This window comes from Hylaeus anthracinus, unplaced genomic scaffold (assembly GCF_026225885.1).
Source record: "Hylaeus anthracinus isolate JK02 unplaced genomic scaffold, UHH_iyHylAnth1.0_haploid 12002, whole genome shotgun sequence".
NCBI classification, from domain to species: Eukaryota; Metazoa; Arthropoda; class Insecta; order Hymenoptera; family Colletidae; genus Hylaeus; species Hylaeus anthracinus.
Window position 1 is genome coordinate 9,096,173 of NW_026534349.1, and position 12,826 is coordinate 9,108,998.

The 12,826-nt window shown below is 42.8% G+C and overlaps 1 long non-coding RNA gene across 1 annotated transcript in view; it reads right to left on the minus strand.

Annotated features, from left to right (window-relative positions):
• Positions 1-12,826, minus strand: part of LOC128892141 (uncharacterized) — a 78,761-nt gene that overhangs the window by 30,434 nt on the left and 35,501 nt on the right. The window contains exon 4 of the long non-coding RNA XR_008461014.1: positions 9,875-9,975. This is a non-coding gene — a long non-coding RNA (uncharacterized LOC128892141). The remainder of the gene's footprint in view (positions 1-9,874; positions 9,976-12,826) is intronic.

Below are 12,826 nucleotides of genomic sequence, written 5' to 3' on the forward strand. Positions count from 1 at the left end.
AGAGAGAGAGAGAGAGAGAGAGAGAGAGAGAGAGAGAGAGAGAGAGAAATAGGAAACGCAGGGAAATAGGGGAATAGACAGAATAGTTGGAGCCAGAGTCAGAGTCAGGCTGGAGTGTTAATTACATCAGTGTGTGCTGGCAAGTTGCCCACCTACGGGATCTGCGTATACGTGCACGCCGCGAAGGCGTGAGAGGGAACAGGGTGAATTTCAGACTCGAGGAGAGCGGAAAGGCGAAAGGAGAGATGAGAAACGATAGGAGAAGAGCAGAGAGAGGAGAGGAAAGAGACGTAAAACAGGAGAGCCAGAGGTGGCGCACGATCAATGAGGGGTTTGGCGCTCCATTGGCACGCTGCCCGTTTTACCATCTCCAGCCTTTCTAACTCTCCCTTCTGTCTTTCGTCCTGCCCCTCTTCTCTAACCTCGACATTTCTTTGGCATCCGGACCGGCAAGAATTCCGCATTCTTAGACCTGCTTTCCGCGTCCCGCTCGGAAACTCGTCCCGGAACTTTCAACCCCTCTTAACGTTGGAGACAAGAACGATGATTGGTTTAATTTAAATTTCAGTTTCGACGGAGTTTTAACTAGATTCCACGCGTCCTTTTCGGTTTCGATCGCGCGATCCTCCCTTGGACAAGATGAAAACATTTCGCGGACAGTTTCAACCCCCCGATCAACGACTTCTTCCTTCTACCTAACACAGCTAATTATTTCGCGGTGCTCTACTTAGAAGACATCGTTTCGATACGTGATTCGGAACTTTCACTCTTCCTGTTGTTTAAGGACATTCTTTTTTAATAACTTCTTCCCTACTTCACGATATAAAGAGAAATGATTAATTAACACCTTGGTCGCCACGTCAGCCAGAAATGGGTAACGGGCCATTCCGTTATAGAACTAAATGAATTAATTCCATAAGTGTGACAGTAATGAAAATAAATCTGAACAGGATTCGTGAATCTGACACGATTAAGAAATTAAATACCAACAAATGTTAACTTATCTAACTTTCGATAATTTAACTTTGTAGAAACTTTTACGAGTTTTACTCGGACAGCCTACGCGTAAACCCAACCGACCCATCCGTTAGTAACATTAACTAATTCTTTTTCGAGATTTTCATCTGTGAAAGCACCCTGCCTCTCCTCGGTGTTGGATACGTCTCCGAAGGCTCCGCTGGAGTCGTTTTCCTGTGATTCGGTAACAAACAGGCGAACAGACGGACACAACGGCGTTTTATTTATATAGATTACGAGACGCGAAACCGCTCTACGCGGGCACAATGTAGCAATCAAACTTCCCGGCGTGAACGTGTGTACAGAGTACCGGGGGTGGAATTTCCGGCGGTGGTTTCTTTTCTGCCGGAAGCCGCACTTCTCAAACCCCCTCTCGCGCGAGTTACGATTCCAGTTTCGCCCGACTGCGACGAGAAATCGCCCTGGAGGTTTTACAAGGCGGAATTGCGGGGGGAGGGGGGAAGGTGGCCGGCCACGGGGCGCGATTCAATTCTCGTGAAACGCGGAAGCGATTGGCGCGGGTTCGTTTACATTATAAGGGCGGTCTTTGTGACGTTGTCGCGGTAACCCAAGTAATCGTTCCACGAGGAAAAAAGGAGGAGGAATACGTAGGGATAAAATAGAGCGAGAAATGGGAACTCGGTGGAAGATTAAGAAAGTATTTCACCCCCGGGCTCTTAGCCGCGCTCTCGATTAACGATTTCGTTTGTTTCTCGCGCCATTGCTGGAAATTCAAACCGCGGGGAACGCTGGCTAAAAGTCGATTCGTTTCCTTAGTCGTTCGTTATCAATGTAAACGGGGGCTCTTTGACACCGTACAGAAATAATACGAAAGAAGGAGAAACGCGGACAAAAAAAAGAGAACTAATGTACATTAGAAGTATTATACATACATTAGAAAATTACAATGGAAATGGGTGCAATATGATGTAGGATATACAGTCAATCCCATAAGTATCCGTACCTGTTATGACTATTGAAGACATTTGTCTAAATTAATTTATACGTTTGATGTTTCCGAATAATTTTTTTATTATAAATATATACGTATTTATAATGAATTATTTATTTGGAGACATCAAATCTGTCATTTAATTTGAATAAATTTCTTCAAGAGACACAGAGAGTACGAATACTTATGAGTCTGGCTGTAAGTCAAGAACTACGTTATTCGTTTGTTTGGATGCAGATCGATCAGTCCAGCAACATAGAAAACAGTTATCGTTAGTTCAGAAATGCTGATATATTTTTATCTAACACCATCTAACTAAAACTTGTGTACAACTAATAGATGTGACTGTATAACCTAATTAGTGCAAGTAATATTCATAACGAATAGTCTGAAAATATAGACAGTAGCAATCTTACTTAAAAAAGAATAGTTTATTATTCAACCGGAAATTGAATAACCGAGAGAGAAATTCGTAAAGGACTATAATTTTATTCTCAATGGTCACTTATTGGAAACTATATACAGAAAGCCAGGACAAAATGGGACAACGACTGACGAGAGCATTTAATCAATAAATTGCAAAAATACCGATGATAATTCGTAGAATTGGCTGAAATGAAGTCGATCAGAAATCGAGGAGAATCGAAATAGACGCGAAACGAGTGACGAAAGTGAAGGGAATCGCAGGTGTTTATTAAAATTAAATTCCGGTATCGGCGTTGGCTGCATCGCTAACTGCTCGTTACGATATAGCATTAATAATGCAACGCTTGCAGTGGCAGCCAGGAACGGGAACTAATCGCCCCAGTTACCGTTGACTCGGATAAATCGCCCTCGGAAGAACCTGGGTCGCTTCTACCGGTGAAAAAAGAATCTGTCGCGAGCGAGGATCGTTTCGAGCGACGCGCGACGATGGAAGAAGGCGGGAGGGACCGGTGCCGAAGAGAAATGCCCTCGTACAAATTCGTCGAAAAGTATGAAAAACGGGGATGAAGTTCGGTAGCGTAATCGTTCTTGCACGGACCACCAAATCCGCTCAACGCGACTTGACGAACGACGCTTTTAAGCCTCGATAATGCGCAGCCATTTTTTCTCATACGCGACCGGCGAAATCGACCCAAAAACGAATCTCGCGACTAAAAAGAGCGCAACTTTCAGAACGAGGCGAAAGTAACCGTCGAAAATTGACGAATAAGACGGTGGAAAGTTTCGACAAATGTCACTCGATGATCCTCGATATTTTCGCGAATTGTCGCATCGATTGCGAGCATATCGCACGAAAACCATTCCGATAATCTCTGTAAATACTTTCACGTTTCGTTCGGAACTCGGACTTTTGAAAGATCGTTGGAAGAATAAGACTTTCATCCGTTTGGTCGTTCGAGAAATTACGGGATCGTTTAGCTTTATTTCGGGGCTGCGAGAACAAAGTTCATCGGACGAACACCGGATGCACCGAGCCGGGGCAGACACGTCTGTTCTATGCTCGCCACCTCTCCTCCTTTTTTTTCCACTGACGAGAAGACAGCCGCCGTCGTGAATATGCATTAAAAAGCAAAGTTTAATTTCGCGGCGTGCTAATGAAATTTTTCGACTTAATTTCTAACTCGAGTTTTCTTTCGCTGGCGTATGCCGCTTGTCTAACGGTGCGCGTCGTTGTTTTCATATTCCCGTTTCGAAACGGACAGAGAACGTTTCGCGGGACAATTTTACCTCTAGTTAAACATCGCGGGATATCGCGTTACTCGAATCCAGAATCGACGATTTATAACATTCGCCCCCGCGGGCAATGAGATAACAAAAGCGATTCGCAAATCTGTAAAATTGAAATCGAATGGGAACGTAGTCGGTTATTTTCGTAGGATCGTAAAAATTTTATTCGAACTACGGAACGTTAGGATTTAAAATTCATTTAAATCGCGGCTCGCGCTCGGAAGGTAAACCCAGCGAAAACTGTAGAACTGGCGACGGTAAAGACTTGGTTCTAATTAAAAGATGTTTCGTGAAGAAATAAAGCATCGCTTCGAGCATTAAAACGTAATGAAAATGTCGAGAATCGCGACGCTGGTCCGCGAAAGTATAAATCAAGAAGTAATTTCCAACGTTTAAGGGAGACTCTTACAATTATATCGGCACCATTTCCATGTTCGAAACAAAAATTCTACGTAATCGTCGCATGTCCAACTCATTAATTGCAACTTCGCATCAAACTCGACGATCTCGTTCGACTTTTAGTTGCAAAACTGCGAAGCGCTACATCCAAGCATGTTTTATCCGAGGAAATTCTTAACCTTGGACATTTTTACACGACAACGTTTACCTATGTACAGAATGTTTTATTTACATAATACGATTCCTTTTCCGATACTCATAAAAGAAGATTAAGACGCGTTCACGTAGATAAACTGCGTAATGCCTTGGACCCGGAGTCATTCGAAGGAAGGTCTCGGCACGTACAGTATTATATGTTCTCGTCTGTTTTTCATGTTCCCGCTGTATGACTGAATTTCAACTAGACTCTTTTATATGATAATGCGCAGGGTACAACCCCGTTTTTTAAGGAAGCTTTACCGTTTCTTATCTCAGTGACCCCGGCGGATCCTTTATTCTCCGAACCGGCTACTCGTCCTAACAGAAGTTCGTTATGCTAAGATCGTTATCCTACTCCTGTAATACGAAACAGAATCTCTCCTTGGCCCTCGAGAAATACGAAACGTGAACACTGAACACGTTCAGAATCGTCGACGCGTTAGGAAGCTAGCTCCCGTGACGTGCTCGTGGCCATTAAGCTGAGTTATTCGAATTAATAACGGTTTCGACCTCCCTCTACTGTAGATTCGTTTTATTAGGTCGACCAAAAAATCTGTTCGGGTTTTAACGCACAGATAAACAGCGTTTTTTCTTAGACAAAGAAATATGTTTACTCTGTAACATAGCGCCCATTTTCTTTTGCAAATTCACGATGCCGGATTTGTAGAAGTTAGTAATTATTCGAACTGGAGAGAGACAAATATCTGCGCAAATCGAAAGAACTTTTTAGCCAATACGATTGACAAAAATAATATTTCTTTTATCGTAATATAACTCTTTGAGGTATAGGATTATAAAATAAAAATAAAATTCGCTGTACGAATTCGCCCGACGAAAAAACTGAACTCCCATCGGTCGCAAACTTGGACGAAACTCGAGGTAATTATAATCGCCGACACTCTGTATCGCGAACAGTTGATCCAGAAAACTGATACTTCCGAATTCCTGCGAACAAGTTGGAAAATTCGCAGAATGCGAAAAACCCGTTAATTACTGGCTCATTTCTCGGACATCGTTCGGAGAGGACTACACGGACAAGAAACGATCTAATTGGAAATTTTTATCATCGCGACATCTTCTCCGCTAGTTTCTCAACTTCTTTCGTTCTTAATGTAGCGTGAGTAATGTCGCAATTAGCGGTAGTTCCCGTGGTTCGGTTCTCGCGGTTGGACGATTCGTTCGAGAATCTTGCCCGATTTCGCTTTAATTCGTTCATTCGGCACGAGCCGAAATATAGGTAATTCCGTTAAAGAATTCGTTCTCGCGAGAGGGATCGTAAGACCGTTATCAACGCCAATCGATTAGAACACCTGCCGATAACGGTGCCGCGATCAAAGAACACGCAAATACACAGGAAGAAATAAAACGTCGCGAGAAATAGGTACCGCTGTGCACCATCGAGAATCAAAGTCAACGGAAATGTATGTAGAGGTCGAAGGATGCGGTTCGAGGGAGCACTCGAATCGCATCGTTCAATCGAAACTCCGACGGCTAGGTTGGGAACAGCGGCGTAGGTCAACGTGTCGAAGGTCGATAAACTCGCGATTCGGGCGAAACCTTTGTATAGCTGTTCGTGGAAACGGCTAGAGCCCCCGCTTATTTATGCAAGAAACATCAAGCCATTACTTAACTTCCAATTTCTAACTCGTGGTCGTTTTTTCGCTCCCCGAGCCTCGCTTTCTGTTCGCCTTCTGCTGCGGAGGCTAGTGTTTCAGCTGCATTTTTTATGGATAACGTCAAACGGAACTTTTAATCGAATCTTCGGCACGGTAATTTCGCGCTATGCATTATGTACGAATGACATTACGTTAAAAATGATCACACGCTAGAAACTATGGACGCGATTGTGCCACGGGCGAAATTTGGATTGAGAATTCGTTACGATGAATCAGATTTCGAATGGAAAAAATAGTAGTGATTTTGAAATTGAAATGGAAAAAGGAAGCAGCGAATGCCAGTTCGATAATTCGTTTTAAAGGTACTAGATCGCACTCCAACATAAATGAGTGACGGGAAAAGGATTCGTATACAAATGGATTCCATGGTGGGTGGAAGTTAGGGGTCGAGAATTAATTTGTAAAAAAAAATACAGAATTGTTATTTGCGCGCGTATCGGGCCGCATTATTCCCCATCGGTTCGCTTAGCGCGCAAATACAGCTGCGGGAGCTCTCGAATTCCATCTCCTCTCCTCAAAGCTTAATGGTAACGAAATCAGATCGACAATAGTCGACAAAGGCCCTGTCACGCATATTATAGCCGACAAGACTGCCTCGAACTGGAAATGCTTGCGTTTAGTTACCCGGGGATTCTACGCGCAGTTCGAGGCTTTACATACAATATGATCGATGTGCCATCGGATAAGCTTACCAGCTATTATTCGCAGTATCATGTACACCTTTAACGCACGAATTGCAGCTTCTCGACGTCCGTCGCGGTGCATAATTGCTCGTCAAAGTGAAAAATTTATCTCTCGCGTATTTCGTGTTGTTTCGCAGAAATCACAGCCTTTAATTGAGTAATTGCGGTTTACATTGCCTTGCGCTAATATTCCTGTTGCTATAGCTTTCTGACTGGCACAACGCGTGTACATACGAGCTGATTAACTGCTAATACTATCGGAACGTTGATATAGCTTCGGTCGAATAATTCACAAGAGCTGTGTACCATTCCAGAGAACCAGGAGAAATCAAATCCGGAACGCGATCCGCGGGAACGTATTAATAATAACGTAGTTATTGTTATAGGTTTAATAAACTATATCTTTAATATTTTCGTTCACGAATTCACTAACTTTATAAAAGGTATTTAGGGAACTGATTGCTTAAATCGTAACTTCAACTCTATATTAATGCAAACAAGCTCATAACAAAATAATTTGTATCTAGTGAATTAAATTTTACGTGATGTAACTTTTGCAACTTCCATCTATATTTTACTTCTCCCTACAAAATTCAAAGATCGTGATTAAACTAAAATGAACTTCTAGGCGTAGACTTATGTACGCGCACAGTGGATTTGCACGCTTGAGGAACAGCTTCGCAGTGTCTGCATGATTTAAACGAGTCTCACCGGGACATGCTGCTCGACCTGAAAATAGGTCGTAGACCTACACGGATGACGCGATTCTTCCGCGTATTGTTAAGAAAGCGTTGTCAAGAACAGACGCAATAACGCGAACATACTTTGGAAAACTAGTAGAAAAGGATCGTCGACTGTCAGACACTGGTCTTCAGTTAGGAGAAGTTAGACACTACTTTGTGCTTCGTTCCTACTACTCCTCAATTTCTAGGGAAAACCAGCCCTTATATCAGAGCCACACATTCCATTAAAAAAATTATTCAAACTATTCACTGCAGGTAAATTTGAAGCATCTTGCGCTGGATGCCAAGATTTAATACAGATGTCTAATCTACAGATGTGTAGGTTATTATTTTGATAATAAAAAGTGATGTTAATAAATTTTGATAATAAATATTTTTGTATATAAATATTTTTTTTTTTAAATTTACGATCTTCTTTTGCAACAATTCGTGACTCAAAAGGCTCTGAACTTATCCCATTAATAGTAATTGCAATCAATTTGAACTACGAGACATCTCTTAATTGGCAGTGAATGGATTAACAGTAGAACTACCAAGCATGAAACTTTCGTCTAATGTCGCTCAATTTTTAACGAAGCTTTTGCTGCACTTTTCTGGGAAAATTCTTGCGTTAAAAAAGAATTAGGCATCGACTTCGGTTCAATAAAATTTTCCGAGAAACATGTTTAGTTTGAAAAGGAGCGTGAGGTATTCCTACACTAGTAACAGCTACGTGTAAGCCGAGCAATGGTCCGATGCGAGCATTACAAATCTGCTCATGTTGGTAGTGTTATTCTGAAAGTTTACGAAAACATTACAGCTGGGAAACTTTTTGGAACCACTGCCACAGAGAAATTCCACAACAAAGTACAACGGAAAACTTGCCGAGATCACTTGTAGACACATCAGATGTTCCCCTTAAGTGAAATCCTTTCTATAATTTGTTAACATTTTGATGCAACAGCAAACTTACACATATACGTCAACATCCGTCAAGAAATTAAACATCCATAGTCTTTTTTATCGCATCCCATTCTCACGCGTTCACGTACATAAAAGTAATTTCGTTTCTGCCCGAAGACGACCAGGAACGAAGGGAAAACAATTCCTACGATAAACATAGGGCTAGAAGCAGTTACATTGTAATTTGAAATGAGCACAGGCGGAGATGCGCTCGATTGGATTTCTTTTCTCGGTAGGGTGAATTGCCAGGCTGTACATACGATAATGGTGTCGCGTGGTTGTTAGAGAACTGCGGCGGTAAAACGTTTCGTGGAAAACTCGCGGTCCGAAGCGGTTATTTGACAGACTATAAAACTTTCCCGGTTATATAGGGTGGCGCGCGTTCCTCGAAGTAGTAATGCAGAGCGTCGGGCCAGACGGCGCTGGTCTCTTATTCAGAACGCATAAGTTATTCGTTTAGCCTGCACCGTGGCGGCGCCGTGGGTCCGCGTAGTACGTGGTTGGCGTGTCACGAGAACTGCACACGGCTGCACACGTGCGCCGGTTTCTAAGTCGGCTAACCCAGCCCAACGAGGCGAAGAAGGTATCCTCCCGCTGCACCATCCGCGCGCGTTTACCACCGAGGGACCGTATTTTCGGCAAATGATCCTCATGAAACCATCGCGGCCTGACATTAGCCGGCCTTTTTTTTCCCCGTCTTTTTACGCCACACCGAAGCGCGACTCGTATGTGCGCGACAATAGCGTCTGTTACGTAAATTTCAGTCGCCGTCGGGTTTGGCTAAATTCACTCGAGTGTCCTCGAGTACGTGGTCCAGTTTCAATTCCAAGGTGTTCGCCCGAGCGGTTTAATTTCGAGAATCGATCGGACGATACACCCGACCGGCGCGTAAGCCAAGATACGTCGCACCGAAACACGCGAAATGCTGGCCGGAAATCGAGAAATGAAAATCGGAAATTTGGATATTTTGCGGAATATGTGGAGGGGGTGGATGGTTAATACGCTGGGTCTTTTGTCTGAGATCGTACAGTCGATAGAGGTTATAATTGTTCGTGTTTCAAGCAACAATAATTTTTAATTCAAATTTTTTTATGTCGAGACTATTTCTAAAGGTATGCAGAATACGCGAGTGTAGAGTCCATTTCATTAATTTTTAGCCAATGTGTATTAAAAACGACATCAAAATCGGAATAGTGGAATCGTTCATTTTGAAATCATTATTTCTGATAATTACAAAGAGTTATGATCCTAGGGAATTCCAGGAAGTTTACGTATGGAATATATGGATTATGGTTCATTCAACTAAAATATGCAGATATATATGAATTGATTATACCGTTATTTTAGATGTAGGAATATTAACACTAAACCTACCACAATCGGTCACATGATCGTTTCCAAACATTTGTGTATAGCTTATATGCAATTTTATATTATTTAATTATTCGATTCAATACTACGTGAAATATTTAAGTATTCAATCGAAAAACAAATATTTACAGACGAACGTCGGTAGGTTCAGCGTTGAAAACCCTTGATTCGGGTACTCACATTTAAATCCAAAGCCTTCTCCGACTTTTGGCCAGCTTCTCGAGGGTTCAGCCAGCTGCGCTCGTTTCGCGTGACGCCGGCCATTCTCGTGGTTGTCGTTCCTGTAAAAAAGTGGCTTATTAGCGATAAAGTGAGAACAAAGGTGGTCTGTAACAGAGATATTTCCCGGCGTTAATACACTGGACCGTAATTGCGACGTCCACTTATACGCGCGAGAGCCGACAATATGTTATAGTTTATGTTCGACGTTCTGAGCAACGGTCGACGTAACGTCGATCGGACATGCGACGCGCCCGGTACGTATACGCCGTTTCAACAACCATCGCGGCAAAAAATTTCCTAGGAAATGCGAACACGGTGTCAGCCAAGGGAGATTTTCGAAGAGCAAGTTAATATTATGGGAATGCCGAGTATTCACGACGGAGGAAGCGAGATTCGAGCATCGATTACCAACGAAACGCGCTTGTAAATAGACTCTTGGAATGCATGTGGTGATTTTGGGCGCGAGAAGGAGCCTGGCAAGGCTCGTGGAGGAAGTATTCGACTCGCGAACTAGGAGCGGTTTTTAAGTGCATTTCGTGGCATAATAATAGAAACGCTGCTTAGCATTGATAGAGTCTATCGCAAGGACCCTTGTTGGAAAACATTTACCGATATCGTATAGTAGGTCATTCGACGAGTTCATGTTGCTTATCGTTGTGCAATTAAAGTTAATATGTGAAGGATGCCATCCTCCCTCTCTGTGATCTTTTTCCACCCTTCTGGTACAGTCATTATTATTGTAAATAACGTAAATATATAATGGGACAATTAAACACGTTCCCGTTGACAGAATTTTATTTCTACTCTCGCTGCTTGTAAATCTACAACCACTGCGATATTGTTGCGTTATGTTGCGTGTTTATAATGGACAAGTAAATGTAAAAAGTGACCGATTGCACAACAAGGCGCCGTAAATAAACGAGTCGGTAACGGTCACGGTAACGTAGCATGCGGGGGACTCGGTAATAACGGCGCCCGTAACGCTCGAGTTTTCGATTATTTCTCAGCGAGAGTGCACACGTAACCGGCATAACTATTTTTAAAGCTTCCTCTACAAACTTCGATATTACAGAAGGAAACTACCGGTCGTGGCTGCAACTTCATGAAAAAAAGTTTAACGTTCTTCCGGCTCGCATAAACGTGGCCTGTTCTCTCGCATGGCCACGTTTCGATGACACGAAAGCGCGGATAAACTTACAGGATCTGTCGTTGCGAATCATTCTTTATTAGATCTGGGTCGGGTTATGAAAAAAACGACATGTGTAACTCGGTTGTTTGAAAAACTGTATCGTTTGGAACTGAAGAGAACCATATGCAGCGTGTGACCGAACGTTTGGTACAACCGAGCAGAGGATGATACTACATATCAAAATAAGTCAAAAAGAAGGAATAACATTTTTTCGTTTTACTTTTCGTTTTCGAGAAAATCGAGTTTGAGAATTCTATCCAGTACGCGTACACTGGACTGATAAAGTAATGATATGTACGCGTCGACAAGGACAGCACTTTGAACAGTTTACTCAATAATGTTATGTAATTAACGTTAGAAATGTCAATAAAATTAATAAATGTATTATCCATACGTTAACATTTCTTATTTATAACACATATCTATATCTAGAGATGGTACAGTTCACGCGTACTGGATAAAATTTTCAAACTCGATTTCCTAGAAAACGAAGAGTCAAACGAAAAAATGTTATTCCTTTATTTATTTTTACTCCCTACTCGATTGTACCACCCGTCCAGCCACACCCTGTGTAGTCGGTTAGCTGAGTGAAGAAACACGATTCGTCTTTTGCTACAAAAATTAGCGCCCCTGACTAATTTTCCCTATAGATAGGTCCTTCACCGCAGTACTGGCGATGCAGGGAATCCTACACAATCCCCAGCCTCCCGCAAAAGACCCCAAATGTCTTTCGGAGATACCCCCAAATCGACCAAAAAGAAAAAGCGCACACGCTACGGTAACGAGGTACCACGCCACTTGAAATTGGTCGATGTACCTACTCGTACGGTGCCAGAGAAAAATTTAAGACACTTCAATTTCCCTCCACAAGTATACTCGTGGCCTGGATTAGACTCGTGTACGCGAACAAACGAGAAAATAACAGGGTCGACGGTGAAGTTGCGTCGCTCAGATCGATCGGACGAAATTTTCGTCCGGTTGTTGGCAACGTGTTCGATTAATTTGTTACGAGTCGAACGGTATTAATCGTGGTAATTAATTTTGCAAGAACAACCCAATTACGCCCCGTGCGTTTTTCAGTCGACTCGTACGTGTCCCAAATTGCGTTTCGCGCGCGAACGTCACGCCGGGAGAGCGCGTCATCAATATTGATAAGTGCTCTTTATTTTTCCATACGTTGAAATTTCGCGCCCGGTCGCGAGGTACCTGGTCGTCCGTGAATCGTGCCGGCGATAAATCGCCACGGAAAATCTCCGAGTGAACATGTCGAACGTCTGATAAATAAAAATATCGCTTCGAGCTGGAAAGGAGTAAGAGCTCGGGCAACAACCGGGAAAGGGAACCTAGCGACGTAGAACGTCGGATAAAGGACTGAAAGCAACGCGTGAATAATTCCTGTCGCGAGGAAACTCGTCGGAGGGATGAAAAAAAAAAACAAGAATACGATACATCGACGCGACGGTTGGCAAAACGATCAAGAAAAAGCGTCTCGTTGGAACATCCGTCAAACTGGAAGGAAGGCCGTGGAGACAAAAGCGGCGATCGCAAACGAAAAAATCATCACCGACTGTCCAGGATCTCGTAAGAAGAGAGAGGAAAGAAGAATGCGATTTTTTTAAGGACAAATGTTTTTCTTTTGTACCTCTAAATAGTAGTTAAATTAAAGGACCGCGAGAGCTTTCGAGATCGAAGCTTTAATAATTTCATGGTGGATCCGCCCC